Raw genomic sequence first — 19,110 nt, 5'->3', positions numbered from 1 at the left:
TTTCAATGTGTATAAAGGTTTTATATTCAATCTTAAATAGCAAATTCAATAATAAAATGCATTACATTCTACAATTTCAGCTAATGTTCAAAGTTGTATGAAAATCTGTGACAGATATATCACCTATATATACATTGTTCTGCTCCATTAACATAATGCACATCATTGGAAATGCTGATTCATGTCTTTATTTTGTATGCTAATACTTAAAAGTCTGACATCATGCTAGCGACCCTGTTTATTTCAATATTGAATAAGAATATACACAATGTGAAGGTAACAATTCAACCATGAAACACATGAAATTATTAAATCTTAACATAAAATGTTTATGGTATATTTATAAATATATAAAACTACAATTACAAGAGATCTTATGTTAATTGAGATTAAAATTACTGAAGGCAAGCATAAAAAATATCAGTCAATATGAGCAAGTTATTCATTAACATATGAACACAACATACCATGCATACCAGTGAATATTACTTTAATACTTTGACAATTATACATGTTCAGTGCAATAAGTATAAAACTTGGATCCATCTTTCATACACATTTTTCACATACTTGCACAAGAGTCCAAATTAAGCACCAGTCTATGTAACCCATACTATTAATTGCAGTATCATCAACACATAGATTTTCCTTTCACCATATTCTGAGAACAAGTCAGAGGTAACTTAACTCCTCTTTCTAATAGATTAATTAATTCATTACATCCATGACAACATGCAGCAAATGGACTAAGTAAACAGTAAAATATAGCACAAATAAATCCAATTGGCCATCCAAATACCAGTAAAATTATAGCCCATAATATACTCCATAACCAACCACAGTCTGCCATAACTGTCTATACTAGATAATTGGGCAGATCCTGAAAATAAAAAACAATAACTTTGTTAATTTATTTTTTACTTTGGGAGAAATATCTGTTTGCATGCAGCAATGTGTTAAAATAGTGTCAGGACAGTCCTGACTTGAGCCTGCCCAGGAACTCTCTATACTAAGTTAGTATAGATAGATAGATAGTCCCTGGCCTGCCTCACTCAGTCTGTCCACGGTAGTTTTGCATTTGAATTATTTTTTCGTTACATCAACAAAATAATCTTATTTTTGAAAGGTATAACGCGAAATTGATAAACAAAATTTATATTTATGTTGTGATATTTGATTCAAAATGTGAAACCTTACTCGTCGTATATTCGTTATAAATAGGGAAATTCAGTAGCAGGTGGTATTTAATACCGTATCACTCAACGTTGTGGGCGGAGACGAAATATATACAGGTTTCACACACACTTTGTTCGTGTAAATATCGTTAAATTGTGTATAAAATGTTACTTACAAACAAGGCCTTGGTTTTTAAGTGATTTTTATTATTTTTCCGGGTGTTAATACCACATCCTCGTTGTTTACACTGGGAATAAGGTCATTCATGGGAGACAACTCTATAAGTAAAAAACCGACTAAGCCTTTATAGCAGATTAAAATTTTGTTTATCAATGATTTTTACTTGTTTGCTGTCGTATTACATTATAAAAGTTTTTAACGTTGACATCAAAGGTCAGTCTTTGTTTTAATTTTTTTCAGTATACGGATCAGGGCGGATCCAGCCATTTTTAAAAGGGGGTTCCCAACCCAGAGTAAAGGAGCCTGGGGGGGGGGGGGGGGGGGTCCAACTATATGCTCCCATTCAAATGCATTGATCGTCAAAAAAAGGAGGGTTACAACCCCCGGAACACCCCCACCTGGATCCGCCACTGCGGATATGGATTGTAAAGTGTACACATTGCTAGAAAACAAAGATATCACACAGGCCCTCTAAAAAGTTTTTAACGACCTTGACTGGCTATACAGCCATCAGTTGCACGGTCGGTTATATATATAGCTTAATAATATGGTGTATTAAGGTATATATATAGGATTTTTTTTTCTGAGACAAGAATCTGTGGATATCAGACTGATTAAAACTAGCCCCCACTGAACGCAAGTGGATATAGTGGGTCTATCCACTTGCGTTTTTGGGCCGATAGTCAGTGTGGGCTGGTTTTAATTAGACTGAAGAAATATTAATGCCAACGTCAAAAGAGTTAATAATGTATACAAATAGACAGAATATACGAAAAAAAAGATTTGAAAATCATGAGAAACAAAATTAAAAATCTGTTAACCGAGTCGAGTCCCTGTCTATCGTCATTTTAGCATGTAATATTTGTCTATGGATATTTAACACAAAGCCATTACCATCCCGTTATATTTTGTACAGTTTAATTCCTCTGACGCTTTGGGTCATCCATTTACTTTCTTTTAATTTTATTTTGTGCTATAAATATTTTTTTTCTTACTTAAATATTCTCTTATTCGTAAAGATATTACAACAATGAGGAAAGGGGGGGGGGGGGGGGGGGTCAACAATTGCCCCTCTATTCTAATTTTTTTAACATGAGCGGATATATGTTTAAATAAGATTATTTCATATTTGTATTATTGCAGCATGTTTTTAATACCAACCCTGTCTGTCCGTCTGTCCGTCCGGATTATGATACATGTTTGTCTGTATATCTCGTCCTACAGTTTTGGAGGTACAACTTTAATATTGGTATTAGACACATAATGAAGATGCATGGCCACAGGATTTAGATTTTTTTTTAAATATTCAGAAAATGACAGGTATACTTAAAGTTGGACCTAAGTCTTTTTTCTTTAAAACAAGTTGGTTAACGAGATCATGGTTCGTCCGGCTATCTCCTATAGTTTTTGGAGGTACAGCTAATTTATAGGATGTTCATAAATGTAATGGATGTGTGCATAGTCACAGGAATTTGATTTCTTTTGAATATTCTGAAAATGACAGGTAGTTGTATTTTATCATTATTTTGGTACTAGCAGCATAAAGCGATCATGGTTTGTCCGGCTACCTTCTCCTACAGTTACATCATCAAACAGTGTTAAATTTATTATTGAACAAAAAATAAATTTTCAACATTTTTAAATTTTGCAAAACACTTATCCTACCTCCATGACAAATATGTTGACAGATAAAGCCCCAAACAACATCGTTTTTGTGTGTAAAACTCATTACATTAACTGCTTGATAAACGAATTAGGTATTGACAATTCACTTGGAAACTCAACCTATACCCTCACGACACTTACCAAAGAGGAAATCCTGGAAAATCATAAGTCTGTTCTATGTTCCTTTGAAATTTCAACCAAAGATGAAGAAATGGATCTTCCATCACTGTATTGGATACCTAAACTACATAAGTGTCCTTATAAACAACGGTATATTGCTGGGTCTTCCAAGTGCTCCACGAAACCTCTTTCTAAATTATTAACATCTATTTTATCAGCAATCAAAGACGGGCTTCAAAGTTATTGTGAAACTGCCTATTCTAGAGGTGGCGTGAATCAGATGTGGATACTTCTAATTCCAAAGATATTTTAGAGTACATACAATCTTACTCTCTTTCATCTTGTAATAGTATTAAACATTTGACTTTTCTACACTTTACACAAGTATTCCACATTCCAAACTAAAAGACAAATTGAAAGAGTTGGTATTGCTTTGTTTCATAAAAAAAGAATGGCCAACGTAGATACAAGTATCTTGTCTTAGGGAGGGATAAATCCTACTTTGTAAAGGATCACTCTGATTCAAACAAAAAATTCTCTGAAACTGACATTATCAAGATGCTTGATTTCTTGATTGACAACATATTTGTTACGTTCGGAGAACGTGTTTTTCAACAGACTTTCGGCATTCCAATAGGAACAAATTGTGCCCCTCTTTTTGCCGACTTGTTTCTTTATTATGACGAGGCTGACTTCATGCAAGAAATTCTTAAGAAGAAAGATAAGAAGTTAGCAATATATAAATAACACATACCTGAGAGGGTGATGGAGTAGATTGTTACCCCGAGAAAACATTGTCAACCACGGCGAAGTCAAGGTTGACAATGCATTTTCGAGGGGTACCAATCTGCTCTATCACCTTCTCAGCTATGTGTTAATTAATTTATTATACTGAATATCGTATTATTATAGTCTTACAGATTAATCTTATTTTAAAAGTATGTTCTATGACGTTATGTACATATTAGACGTCGCGCAAAATACTGGTGATAATAACGTAACGTCGGAAATATAGCAAAAAGCCGTCTTATTTTCTTGTTTTTTACGTAACGTTTTTCTAATGTGATTTCTAATGTGTAAGCATTGATTCATTCAGGTTTTTTTTCATGGGAATATTTTTTTTCAGTAAAGATATTCATGTATATTTTATTTAACGAAAAATGTATATATATATATATATATATATATAAAACGTCTGTATAGTAGTCAACGATTTTCCCCACGAGGGCGCTGGATCGTTACGAGTAACGATACATGTACACAATAAATAAATTATATAAACGCCTAAAAAAGTGTACACAACAACTCCAAATACAAAAAAAGGTAACTATAAATGTAATTATTTATAAATATTTCGGATAACAGATATCCTTCGTCAGTCAGATTCTGATGTGAAATGAATCATCTTTGAGTCTCGTTAGATTAAACTTTTACTAAATCTTGAATTATATACAATAAAAAAAGTCAAACCGAACATCAGTAAAGACGCTTGCACCATTCTAAAAAAATGTTAACATGACATAGGTTATATGGTTTATTACAACAGAGAGCTCATATATATGCTTTAAATACAAATAATAATGTGCGATTTGAACTAGCACAATTCTAAAACTGTATCGGGAACGACAATTATGATGGTATAACATGTATACGCATGATAACGTCTGTAAAATTACCAAATAGACAGCACTGAACGATCTAAATATTTGAAATTGAGAGTAAAGTAGTTACAACAGAGTCTGAATATTTAAACATCGTGAACAAACGGCCGTAAAAATGTAATAATATTTTTTTACTAAGTATAACTAGAAGAACGTGGCTAGGTACTTATACATCCCTCAAAAAATTAAGCAATTTAAATTGGTATCTTCAACAAATGTATTTAACAAATGAAAAAGGTTAAGAAAAAGAAACAGAGACTGTAATAATAAGTAATATAACCTGAATGTGAAGCACTACACGGAGTCGAACTACATCTTTTCATTTATCCCATTTGGTGCCAAAGTTGTTAATTTTCGTATCCAAAATCTTTCCCGAGCGAGTCTATCCTCCTTAGACCAAGCAGAGTTGTGGTCAATGATTTTAATGGTCAGTCGATTGAGATCTGCCTTAGTGTGGCCAGGGGATCTCAAATGTCGACTGAGAGGGAGGTCTGGCTTGCATTGGTAGTCGCTACGATGGCCGTTCATTCGTTTGTGAAACGGCTGTTCTGACTCGCCAACATACTGTTTACCACATTTACACTGTAAGAGATACACAACATTTGAAGTCTTGCAGTTAACATTGCAAAATATGGTGTATTCTGTGCCAGTGGAGTGACTGTTAAAAGTCTGGGTATCCAGTATTTGTTTGCAAGTCAGACATCGTTTGTTTCCGCAACCCTTGCAAGATCCCATAGATGATAAGCCTGCTTGAGAGGATAAATCAGCTCTCACCAGCAAGTCTTTAAGGCTTTTGGGCCTACGGAATGCCAGTACAGGTGGTTCGGGAAAGATCTTGGATAGTTTTGAATGTTTTTCGATCTCTTTCCAATTTTCGCGGATAAGGTGAGATAAGTTGTCAAATTTTGGATGGTAATTCAACACAAAAGGCACCCTCTTGTTGACCTTTTTTTCTTTATATTGTAAAAGCTCATCTCGGCTGATGTTGTTAGCACGAGAAAAACCTTTATCAATGTCTTTTCTTTTGTAGCCCCGATGTTTAAGGTGACCGCGAAGTTCTTGAAGACGTTTTTTTGCAATATCGTTGGTGGAGCAAATCCTTTTTATTCGTATGGCCTGGCTGTAGGGAATGCTCTTGGTGCAGTGTTTGGGATGACAACTCAAAGGAGATAGATATTGATGTTTGTCTGTGGGCTTGCAATACAGATCTGTTAATATGTTTCCATCCCTCAATTGCGTTGTAGTGTCAAGAAATGTGATCTTAGAGTCAGAGATTTCATATGTGAATTTTATTGAGGGATGGGCATTGTTGGCATGATGAATGAACAGATTAAGTTCTTGTTCAGTATTGTCCCACTTCATGTCAATATCGTCGATAAATCGAAACCAAGAGAGGGGTTGATGAAGAGATGCATTGAGAATTCTTTGTTCTAATTTCCCCATAAAAATATTGGCATAAGACGGGGCCATCTTTGTTCCCATTGCTGTTCCATTAACTTGGAGGAAGTGTTCGCCATTAAATACGAAGTTATTGCATTTCAATACCAAAGTTAGAAGATGGATGAGACATTCAGTTGGTGGATGTAAGGTGTTACGAGAGTTCCAGACTTCCCTACAGGCTTCAATACCATCGGCATGGGGGATGTTAGTATAGAGGGAGGTAACATCAAGCGAAACAAGGATCGTTTCAGGTGGGAGAGGGTTCAGAGATTCCATTTTCTTAAGATAGTGTGTTGTGTCTTGTATATAGGATGGTAAATTTTCTACATGTGGTCTCAGATGAAAGTCAATAAATTCTGATATTTTCTCTGTAGGGTGGTCATTGGCGGAAACAATTGGTCTACCGGGATTATTAACTTTATGAATTTTAGGCAGAAGATAGAAACGCCCGGGCTTTGATTTTTCAGGTTTTAGGTATTTAAATGTGTCTTCATCAATATGCCCCTGTTCACACATGTTTTTCAGGTTTGTTGTGATCTCTTTGTTGAACTGAGGGGTGGGGTCAGTGTCTAATTTCTTATAAAATCTCTCATCAGAGAGTTGACGTTCTGCCTCTTGAATGTAGTCACATTTGTCCATGACGACAACAGCGCTACCTTTATCAGCTGGTTTAATTATAATGTCGTCTCTGTTCTTAAGTTTCCGCACAGCTTCATTTTCTTCAGACGATAGATTGCTGAATGTTTGGGAAGTGGCAGTGGACAGATGTGTTACGTCGGATTTAATTTTGTCAATTATATGTTCCAAAGTTGCATATATATATATACAACTCGTCTAAACATTATGTTTAGACGAGTTGTATATACATTATGTACATAGCCATGTATCACCATCATTGATGGCGATCCGATGGATACATCTGTTGTAGGGTTGTCACTGACTCAGACGTACTTATATATATATATATAAGTACGTCTGAGTCAGTGACAACCCTACAACAGATGTATATATAAGTACGTCTGAGTCAGTGACAACCCTACAACAGATGTATCCATCGGATCGCCATCAATGATGGTGATACATGGCTGTGTACATAATGTATATACAACTCGTCTAAACATCAACCCAACAATGTTAGATCTGTAAATTTGCTTTCGCAAATTTTTGGTTCTTCCCTCGCCGGGATTCGAACCCATGCTACTGTGATATCGTGACACCAAATCGCCTGCACTGCAGCCGTCCCGCTAGACCACACGACCACCTGGGCTCTCAAAAAAAGAGCTTTCGCTGGCCATGTGTTACCTTTCCACGTCAGTTTTAATCTAGCGGCGTACTACAGTACATGATATATAAGGCATGAAGATGTTATTGTTACAGATCAGCTAAATTATCTATAGTAAAGGATCCTACAAATTAATGTAAGATACAGTCACAGAAAATAATTATATTCATAAGTACACAGTAGCATGGGTTCGAATCCCGGCGAGGGAAGAACCAAAAATTTGCGAAAGCAAATTTACAGATCTAACATTGTTGGGTTGATGTTTAGACGAGTTGTATATACATAATGTACACAGCCATGTATCACCATCATTGATGGCGATCCGATGGATACATCTGTTGTAGGGTTGTCACTGACTCAGACGTACTTATGAATATAATTATTTTCTGTGACTGTATCTTACATTAATTTGTAGGATCCTTTACTATAGATAATTTAGCTGATCTGTAACAATAACATCTTCATGCCTTATATATCATGTACTGTAGTACGCCGCTAGATTAAAACTGACGTGGAAAGGTAACACATGGCCAGCGAAAGCTTTTTTTTTGAGAGCCCAGGTGGTCGTGTGGTCTAGCGGGACGGCTGCAGTGCAGGCGATTTGGTGTCACGATATCACAGTAGCATGGGTTCGAATCCCGGCGAGGGAAGAACCAAAAATTTGCGAAAGCAAATTTACAGATCTAACATTGTTGGGTTGATGTTTAGACGAGTTGTATATATATATATATATATATATATATATTTTATATTTTTTAATTATAAGCAGAGCCACGTTGAATCATTTCATTTGAATCGGAAAGGTCTACTAAAATATTTTATGAGTGGCTAAACAACAGTGCATGATGTTTTATAATTTAATTCTTATTTCAATCCAAATTGTCCAACGTTACAGGTATGAAAAAAAAATGTTTTATTTTCTTATTTTGACTGTCAAATAATAAAATCTGAGCCAAATCTAAGAAATTTAGCATCGTATTTAATTACTTGATGTAAATTCAATTCATTGTTCTTTAAATTATCGATTTTTGATTGGTCCAGACTAGAGGGTAACATTAAAAAAAATTGTCACCCTCTTAGCCATGTGATAGAGTAAATTAACACCCTCGTATCAGCCAATCAAAATATGGCATTTTAACGTGAAGTATAATAATATCTTTTAACTCTACTTTCCGCTATATAGATGATGTGCTTTCACTAAATAAATCAAAATTTGGTGACTATGTTGAACGCATCCATCCCATCGAACTAGAGATAAAGGATACTACAGATACAGTTAAGTCGGCCTCATATCTTGACTTACATCTAGAAATTGACAATGAGGGTCGGTTAAAAATAAAACTTTACGATAAAAGAGATGATTTCAGCTTTCCTATTGTGAACTTTCCATTTCTAAGTAGCAACATTCAAGCAGCACCTGCATACGGGGTATATATCTCCCAATTGATGCGATATTCCCGTGCTTGCATTTTCTATCATGGTTTTCTTGATAGAGGGTTGCTGCTCACAAGGAAGCTATTAAACCAAGAGTTCCAAATGGTGAAGTTGAAATCATCCCTTCGTAAATTTTACGGACGCCATCACGAGTTGGTTGACCGTTATGGAATAACCGTTTCACAAATGATATCGGATATGTTCTTTACGTCGTAACTACAATCCCCTTCCCTTTCATGAATGTGACCTACCGAATTAGACAATTTACCGGATTTGTTATCACATTTATAAGCAACACGACGGGTGCCACATGTGGAGCAGGATCTGCTTACCCTTCCGGAGCACCTGAGACCGCCCCTAGTTTTTTTGTGGGCTTCGTGTTGCTTATTTTTTAGTTTTCTATGTTGTGTCATGTGTACAAATGTCTGTCTGTTTGTCTTTTTCATTTTTAGCCATGGCGTTGTCAGTTTATTTTCGAATTTATGAGTTTGACTGTCCCTCGGGCATCTTTCGTCCCTCTTTTAAAGGGATCGCGGGTTGAATTGACCGTGTTGGTGGAAGATTACTGTCTTTTGTTTCAATAAACATGTGGTTTAATTGCCTCTTGTAAAACTAATATTTACTTAGGGAGGATAGTTTGCCAAAAGTCCATGAACCACACCACACATTAACCGAAACAAGACAGTAATTGTGTAATATTTACCAATAAAATTATACAAAACTAAAAGGAAAAGAAAAAACGGTTTTTAAGAAGTTTGACCAAAAACTTTGATTCATACAGTGAACTTTAACAATGACATTAAGTGGGGTACATTTAGTTCACAACGATTTCTAAATTATGAGATATTATTTGCTTATTGGCATACTTTATCTGGTTTAAATCTTTATCTTTTTTTTTCTAAGTTCAATGTTTAGTCCGAGACTGCTCTGGATCTGCTGGAACCATTGGAGGTCAAGACTTTTTTTTTTATGTAAACCTGTCTTGGCCTTTTTTAAGGTGTTGTTAACTGTTATTTGAGATAAATTTAAACTGTTAAGGGCATACGATACAGTTTTGATCCCGTATTTAAATTTTGATAAAAATTTGCATGTAGGCCATTTTTTACCTGATTAAATCAAATATGTAATAAACAATATACCTTCATGCGCTACTTTTTTAGGGTAAATTGAAGTTCAAATTTCAGATATTTTCTCAAAATATGGATGATCATGGATTTGTGGACGTATTTTTCCTTTCGATAGAAATACATATTTTTTTTTGTTTTAAAAGATAAACACGGTCTGTTTTTTTGTTAAATTATTTGTAATTTATGTGTTATACATGTATAAATATTGCATAAATTTGTACATTTTATTTTTACAAATAACTCAAATTTATCAAATGATCATAATTGTAGCTCACAATCTGCTTTCGAAAAAAGCATGCATTTTTGTAAAAGTACTTTTTTTCTGTTGAACCAAGGAGGAACTAATTGGAGAAAAAAAGGTAAAATCGAAATAAAAAAAGAAAATTTTACAATAGTTTAGTTTAAGAACAGCTTATTTGAAAATAATAATAAAAAATATAGGTCACCGATGAGTTAAAAAAAAGATATTTCAATTTTAATGCCAAAAATGGCATTTTTGCACCAAAGGGAGATAATTTGGAGCCTTTTAATGATACATACATTTTAAAAGTCGTCTGGGGCCAAAACTAATTGATTTATTTGAATGATTTTTTGTACCATATGATAAAGTAAGAACTAATACAGTAATGAATAAAATGTGTAACGAAAAAAACAAATGCATGATTTGACAACCCGACATACCAAGGTATCCACTTCAGGGACTCTACCAAAACGATTTCAAAGGCGTTGGTTCACCACACGGAGTTTAATTTAAAAAAAAAAATGTTTATTTTTTTCTGAAATTTTTATACCCTCGAGCCTCCCTAACTGAGGGGGGGGGGGGGGGCAATACCTTTTTATATTAACCTGTTTTGGCCTTTTTCAAGGTGTTGTTAACTATTATTTGAGATGAAATTAAACTGTTAACTGTTTTCAACCCACTGTCTGTTATCTGTTCTGTTAAAATTTGCAAAGTTGTTAACTGGTTTTTTTTAAATGGGATTCCTGTTATCTGTTATTTGACACTTAAAGTGTTCACTGTCTTTGACATAATTTGTCTCTGTGATCTCATCTTAACTGTTATTTTCAAGAATTTTTAAGATTCACACTAATCACATAAAATGTGATGTCCTTCTCTTTCTTTACGGTGTTTCCACAAAGGAGTGACATAACGTCGCTGGGCTTCCAAAATGTTAATTACAAATTTTTCAAGAAAAAAATATCTAACAAACAGGCTTTGAAAATTTTGACAAAATGCATGCTTCCAAAATGTCGTATTTGAACTTTAACATTTTTGTAAATAGCAGTGAAATAAAAACTTTGGCATTTCTGGATTATTCGAGAACTTAAAATATTTTCACAGAAATAAAGAAATGTACAATTATTTAATTCCCAAAGTCATTATAAAACGATTTTCAAGTTTTCATACAACATTTTGGAAGCAAACTTCACAAACAACTGACATTGGCAATTTTGTAATATGTCTTATTTCCAACGTTTTGATTGGTCTAACTGTATGCTATTTTGTAATACCAAAGATTTCCTCCCGCCCAGACCATTGGTGTCAAAAAGTACATTTTTAGACAAAAATGTCATATACAACATCATGATTTTGGAAGCCCAGCGACGATAAACTATATGTAACTGACTTTGGAGATCTTGAGTATAGTAAAAATTGGTCATATAAATTGAACGTCACAAAAAACTCCGAGACATATAAATAAACAAAAATTAAAATCAATAAAAAACAAGATGATGCAAGAGGTTCCGGCCATAGGACAGGCGACAAAAATGTAGCGGGGTTACGTTAAACATGTTTTGTGAGATCTCTACCCTCCACAAAACCTCTAACCAATGTAGTTAATTTCTGTCTCCTATTTCTAATTTATCCCCATGTCAACAGGAATGGCCACTTCTGACCCAGCTGAAACCCTGGTCAGTCCCAAGATAAAAATCAAAGAGCTGATAGCTCTGAGGCGGAAGAAGGTGAATAAAAGGTAACTTGAATTACCATAAAAGCAGCCCCACTAACCCAGCCTGCTTTGTTCCATTATAGTCATGACGTATTTTTTTTTCTTCAAACAAGAATGTGTGCGGGAATTTCTCGCTACATTGAAGACCTGTTGGTGACCTTCTGCTGTTGTTTTTTTTCTATGGTCGGGTTGTTGTCTCTTTGGCACATTCCCCATTTCCATTCTCAATTTTATGTCATAAGTACATGGATTTCCCATCCGTACAATCATTTTCTATGTTCAGTGGACTGTGAAAATTAGGTAAAATCTTTAATTTGGCAGTAAAATTAGAAAGATCATATCATAAGGAACACATGTGTACTAAGTTTCAAGTTGATTGGATTTCAACTTCATCAAAAACTACCTCGACCATAAACTTTAACCTGAAGCAGGACGGATGGACAGACCAGAAAAAATAATGCCTGGGGTTTATTTTCTTGTGTAAAAATATTAGATGCTTGTTGAAATTTCCAATTTTGAATTATGCACAAAGATGTACCTTTAACAGGTTTGGAACAACACTCCAAATGAGGGAAGAACATTACAACCCACTGTAAAAAATGAGCACCTTTATATTCATATTATTTGATGAAACTTTTCCCCAAGAACCATGCATCTATCAAGTATTAAATGGTCAAAACATGTCAAAAGAATTTCGTGATGTTTCTAAACTTATATCTTCTTTATAAATTTGACCCCTCATTTAGAAAAGTTGTTCCAAATATAATGAATTTTCCCACTTTTGGGTTAAAAATCTTAAAAATGTGTTCTTTTTTTTTCAACAGTAAAATGACCCCTTATTTTAGGGACAGTCCCTCATTTAAGGGACACCACTCATACTGGGGGGGGGGGGGGGGGGGGGTCCAACCTGTTTGTTGGTCTTTGTGAAAAAAGAATAGTACATTGTCCTTTAAATGATTTAATTGAATACAAACATAAAATATGTTACAACAAGTATTATGTCAATAAATTAGTGAAAATACTATTTATTATCTTTATGGTAGTACTGCATCATTAAATTGTGTCAAGCAGCCATGCTTTTATCCTTAAGCTGTGTAAGAACCTGCTTGCAGATGAAAATTCACTTGCCATGTTCACGATTTTACAACTAGATGAAAACAACACAAGTTCAAAATCTAGCATGTTAGAATAATCTTCAGAGAAAACGTTTTTGATTGGCTTATTAATTGATCATGAGAAACACAGAATTTGATTGGCTGAACACGATTGTCTTACCTTGGGAACAAAATAAGGAACAGATGATTTTCACTAAATCGTGTTTAAGAGTTTTTGAACAATACCTTAATTTTATATTAATATTTTTTAATAAATGCAAGGACGTATTATAAAACGTCCTTGATAAGAGTTAAGAGAATGAACACAGGGCGAACGTACTATACGGGCGAAAAAACTCAGGACGAACAGACCAAGGGCGAAAATGTAAACAGGGCGAGTTGTTCCGATACCAAATTCACGCATGCGTACTTCAAATATTTACAGTAAAAACATCCGGTTACAAGTAAACAAATAACGTTCATGTAGATGAGATGAAATCTAATAATTTACATAAATAAAAGGGTACATATTTACGATAGTGATTGCTTTTCAATCCTAATTTACAAATTAAATGATTCAGATGCTTAATCATGTGTAAAAATTGGTGTCAGGAATCAGAAGTTGTTATGAAATTGTAATACACAGAAACGAATGCGGCATACGGAGGTTCAATGATTTTAAAGTCGGCACCATAGGCCTTCAGAAGACTTGAAGTCTTCTTCCACCAACAATTAAGATGATGTGGTATTTTACTATGATACTAAACCCCTAATGGAGGGATTGTGCTTAATTTTCAATTTTAAGGGGCTAGCTGAGGACCACCTCCGGGAGAGAAATTTTCCCGCTGCGTCAAGGACTCAGCTGTTGTCTGCTCTTTAGTCATGTTGTTGTCTCTTTGACATATTCCCTATTTCCATTCTCAATTTTTATTTACATCGTTCAACAAAAATGAGTTCAGTTTAACAAAATTTGTAGCATACTACAAATTTAAAATTTTGTCATACAAAATTATCTTTCAGTGGACAAAAGTCACTTTTGTCATGACAAAATTCATTTTTATTACACAGACTTAATTGACTTTTGTTACCTAATTTGAAAATTGGGCGACAAAAGTTAATTTTGTATGCAAATTAGTTTAGTTTGGATTCTGTGAACTAATTTGCATACAAAATCGACTTTTGTTACACAAAATTGACTTTTGGTAGACAAAATTGACTTTTGTGAGACAAAATTGAATTGAATTTTGTCGTCACAAAAATGAATTTTGTCGTCACAAAATTGACTTTTGTTAGACAAAATTGACTTTTGTGAGACAAAATTGACTTTTGTGAGACAAAATTGACTTTTGTGAGACAAAATTGACTTTTGAGAGACAAAATTGACTTTTGTGAGACAAAATTGACAAAATTGACAAAATTGAATTTTGTCTCACAAAAGTCAATTTTGTCTCACAGAATCGAACCTTGTCTCACACAATTGACGTTTGTGTTTTAATTTCCATATCAGGTAACAAAAGTCAATTTTGTATGCAAAAAAAGTTTATATTTGCATACCTTTTTGACAAAATTGACTTTTGTCATGACAAAAATGACTTTTGTCATGACAAAAATGAATTTTGTCTACAAAAATGAATTTTGTCATTACAAAATTGAAGTTCTCTTAAAACAAGTCTGTATCACATAGGTTTGTAAGACAAAAATGATTTTGTTATGACAGAATTGAATTTTGTACAAAACCACAAGAGTCCCATTCGGCGCCCCGTATATAGAAATCACTCTGTCTATCTGCTGTCACCGTGTATGTCGTATGATGACAAAGTTTGCTTCTATTGATTGAAATAAAAACACAACAATACACATAGCCAGAAGAACTTAATTAAGTCTCCTGATTTTGAAGCAAATTTCGATTAATCATGTCTGAAACTGGGGAAGCCCTTCATTGTGTAGACATTTTTCTAGGAGTCAATCATTCCGTCCGTTTAATTGTCTGTCCATGTGTCCATCATTTAAATTTGTTACTTGTGTGAGTAATATGAAACTTGATCTATAAAAGATTCCTTAGAGCTTGACATTTCTGCGACTAGGTAGTGTTTCTGGACACATTGAAGGTGTTCATTTCCCCTTTTTAGTGCTTTTGGGTTGATTTGGGGGAAAAGGGAAGATTACGGTGGCTGTTAACTGCATGTTATCAGCATTTTAAATTTGTTGTTATTAAAATGTTTTTGACAAAATCGAGGTGTTGTTAACATGTTAACGGACCCCCTATTGCCCACCTCTTAACTGTTTTCAACCCACTGTGTTAACTGTTATCAGCATTCAGGGGCGGATGCAGGAATTTTCGAAAAGGGGGGGGGGGGTGCTAACCCAGGGCAAAGGGGGGGGGGGGGGGTGCAGGGGGGTGCAAAACATATGTCCCGATACAAATGCATTGATCGGCAAAAATAAAGGGGGGTGCGCACCCCCGGAACTCCCCCCCCCCCTGGATCCGCCACTGGCATTTTTGCATTTATTGTTAACTGTTTTTGCCAAAATAGAGGTGTTGTTGACATGTCAACGGACCCCTATTGCCCTCCCCCTTCATAGCTAACCCAGGACCAAATTTCGTGTTTCTACTCTCCGCAATCAAAGTTTGGTGTATAGGCCTATGGAATCACCATGTCGGTCTGTCTGTATAACCTTTCGTCCATCTTCGTGTCAAGTACATAACTTTTGTCCCGTACAGCTTAGCCAAACTTGGTTGCGAGCTGCGTCATGGACTAAGACATTGACTTTGACGATCTTTGACTCTTATGATTATAAAACCTTATCCAATATGTGTGCGGCTCTTATATTGGGTACCGTAAAACTTAGGTATGCAATTGCATCATGGCCTTGGGATGTATCATATACCAAATTAAGGGAGCTACCATTTGATTTTTATGGGGGGGCTAGGATGAAAAATTTTGTCCTGCATTTTTTTTTAGTTGTAATCTCTGTCCTGCCTTTTTATTTTTTATTCTATTCGGTCCTGCCTTTTTTTTTATTAGTTTATCCTGACTTTTTTACCTTAATTGTCATCCTGCCTTTTTTTTTTGCAAAGTGTCTCATCCTGCCTTTTTTTTTTACTTAAAACTCCTGTCCTGCCTATTTTTTTCAAATTTCATCCTAGCCCCCCCCCCCCCCCCCCCCCCCCCCCCCCCATAAAAATCAAAAGGTAGCTCCCTAAAGTCACTCTGACCTTTGCCCCGTACGTTGATAAATCTTGTGTAATTTATGTTCTGCACACAACCTTGGTACCATATAGAACTTAGATAGTCAAAACTTTGTCGATACATATTGGGATGGGGATGTGTCATATAATAGTTGTGATATTTGACCACTGTGATAGTAAAACAGTCAGATTTGCTGTGTTTGGTGTAAGACTTTTGTAATATATCAGTAAGATTGACAAAAACTTGTATACAGAAACTGACCTTGATCATGACCTTTTGAATTTTAAGTATACAAAACTCAGACGTTGTTGAGTCTCATGTGTCAATCTCACACAGTTAATGATTATATAAAATAAATTGGCGAATGTCAAAAATCTCAAAAAGTCATAGTCTCAATACTGAATGTCACAGCAGCAATTAAATGCATGCATGTGACTATGGGTGGTATAAGACCTACTCTGTGGACAGCTCTAGTATTCTTCTTATAAAGCTGTAGATGTGGATCAATTATACATCCCCGAAGTGTTTCATAGTGCTTTTTTTTTCATTTTTTGTATTCTTGTCTTGCATTTTCCTTATGTGCTTTGTCTAATAAATAATGTCTATATGCCATTTAATTTTTGTTTTTTTCAATCTTGACATAGTTGTTTGTTCTTAGGGAGCTAGCTACCATTTGATTTTTATGGGGAAGCTAGGATGAAAAATTTTGTCCTGCATTTTTTTATAGTTGTAATCTCTGTCCTGCCTTTTTATTTTTCACTCTATTCGGTCCTGCCTTTTTTTTTTTTAGTTTATCCTGACTTTTTTTTACCTAAATTGTCATCCTGACTTTTTTTTTTGCAAGTGTCTCATCCTGCCTTTTTTTTAACTCAAAATTCCTGTCCTGCCTATTTTTTTCAAATTTCATCCTATTAAGCTGTAGATGTGGATCAATTATACATCCCTGAAGTGTTTCATAGTGCTTTTTTTTCATTTTTGTATTCTTGTCTTGCATTTTCCTTATGTGCTTTGTCTAATTAATAATGTCTATATGCCATTTTGTTTTTTTCAGTCTTGACATAGTTGTTTGTTCTTAGGGAGCTACCATTTGATTTTTATGGGGGGGCTAGGATGAAAAATTTTGTCCTGCATTTTTTTATAGTTGTAATCTCTGTCCTGCCTTTTTATTTTTCACTCTATTCGGTCCTGCGACTCCTGCCTTTCTTTTTTTTTAGTTTATCCTGACTTTTTTTTACCTAAATTGTCATTCTGACTTTTTTTTTTGCAAGTGTCTCATCCTGCCTTTTTTTTTAACTCAAAATTCCTGTCCTGCCTATTTTTTTTCAAATTTCATCGTAGCCCCCCCCATAAAAATCAAACGGTAGCTCCCTTATAGTGATTAAGATTATAACACAATGTTGACTGCTTTACCCCAATTTTGACATTTTTACCTTTTATGTCTGTTTTTTCACACACACATTGTAATGGAACATCATGGAATTCTATGTGACTGTCATAAAAGTGAGAGGTTTAGCTAGCTACAAATTCAAATTTAATTAATCCACAATTTTCTACATAAGAAATCGCCTGAACCAATTCAGGAATATGACAATTGTTTCCATTGTTTTGAAGTGTTTGAGCTTTTATTTTGAAATTTAAAAAGGACTTTCTGTTTTGAATTTTACTTTGGAGTTCAGAATTTTTTTTTAACTTTTGATCAAAGACAATACTATATGGATTTATTTAAACTTGTGAGTACCAATTTTCGTGGATTGGGGGAAACTTGCCTTTTTGTTGATATGTGATTTCATGGTTTTGCAAAAGTCTGCATACCAACTGACAAAAATTTGTATTTTGTTAAAAATTTAAATTTGATGTTCACCTGTATCAAAGAAGCCCACGAAAATTGGTATCCAACTAATAATACTAAATCCACAGTATTGAAATTATACAATGTACCCACAGGGGATGACTTTGAACTATTTCAGATAAGACCAATAAAATGATGTCCTTGCAAGGAACATATATATCAAATACAGTTATCCTATGACTCATAATATGAGTACATGTATTTCACTTGACAAAAGTTAGGGAGCACACACTGAAATGTCTCACCAACTTTACTAACTATTTTTTTTTTATGTTCATAGTCAGGAGCCTCTGGCCTTTGTTAGTATTGTATCATTTTTAATTTTAGTTTCTTGTGTATAATTCGGAGTTTAGTAAAAAGTCCATTATCACTGAACTAGTACAGTCCGGGTGCGGGAGTTTCTCGCTACATTAAAGACCCATTGGTGGCCTTCGGCTGTTGTCTGCTCTATGGTCAGGTTGTTGTTGCTTTGACACATTTCCCGTTTCCTTTCTCAATTTTACTAAATATAAAGTTTGACTACAAGTATAACATAAACATTTATATATCCAAGAAAATGAGGTTAAGCTCAGATAAACCAAACAAGACAGACAGACATGTATAAGAGAATGGTAAAGGGTTACTTTCGTGCAACATTTTCAGCCTTTTTATTTCACATGTTTTCATGATTTGGCGTTTTGTTTCTTGTTTTCTTGTGGTCGGTTTGATATGCGAGCTTAGTTTTTCCCTTTATTTATTTTCCGTGTTTCGTGTCGGTAATCTTAATTTCTTGAGCTTGTCCCACATATGATTCAATGGTAAAACAAACTAATTCAAAGTCGGTCTTTATATTGTAGATGTTTGGTATGCAATATACCCGGTAGTCCATGAAATTACTATGAATAATATATTTTTTTCAAACCATATGCAACTAACAGACGCTAAACGAAGACTGCAGGG

The 19,110-nt window shown here is 34.5% G+C and overlaps 1 long non-coding RNA gene across 1 annotated transcript; it reads right to left on the bottom strand.

Annotated features, from left to right (window-relative positions):
- LOC139517648 (uncharacterized) lies at window positions 1–1,445 on the bottom strand. Its single transcript, XR_011663176.1, has 2 exons — window positions 1,352–1,445; window positions 1–880 (listed from the first exon to the last, which is right to left on the bottom strand). It is a non-coding gene; the product is annotated as an uncharacterized lncRNA (long non-coding RNA).
- Between the last annotated feature and the right edge of the window lie 17,665 nt (window positions 1,446–19,110).

Source organism: Mytilus edulis, chromosome 3 (genome assembly GCF_963676685.1).
Source record: "Mytilus edulis chromosome 3, xbMytEdul2.2, whole genome shotgun sequence".
NCBI classification, from domain to species: domain Eukaryota; kingdom Metazoa; phylum Mollusca; class Bivalvia; order Mytilida; family Mytilidae; genus Mytilus; species Mytilus edulis.
The sequence above is the reverse complement of the archived record's forward strand: the minus strand, read 5'-3'. Positions and strand labels throughout refer to the sequence as shown.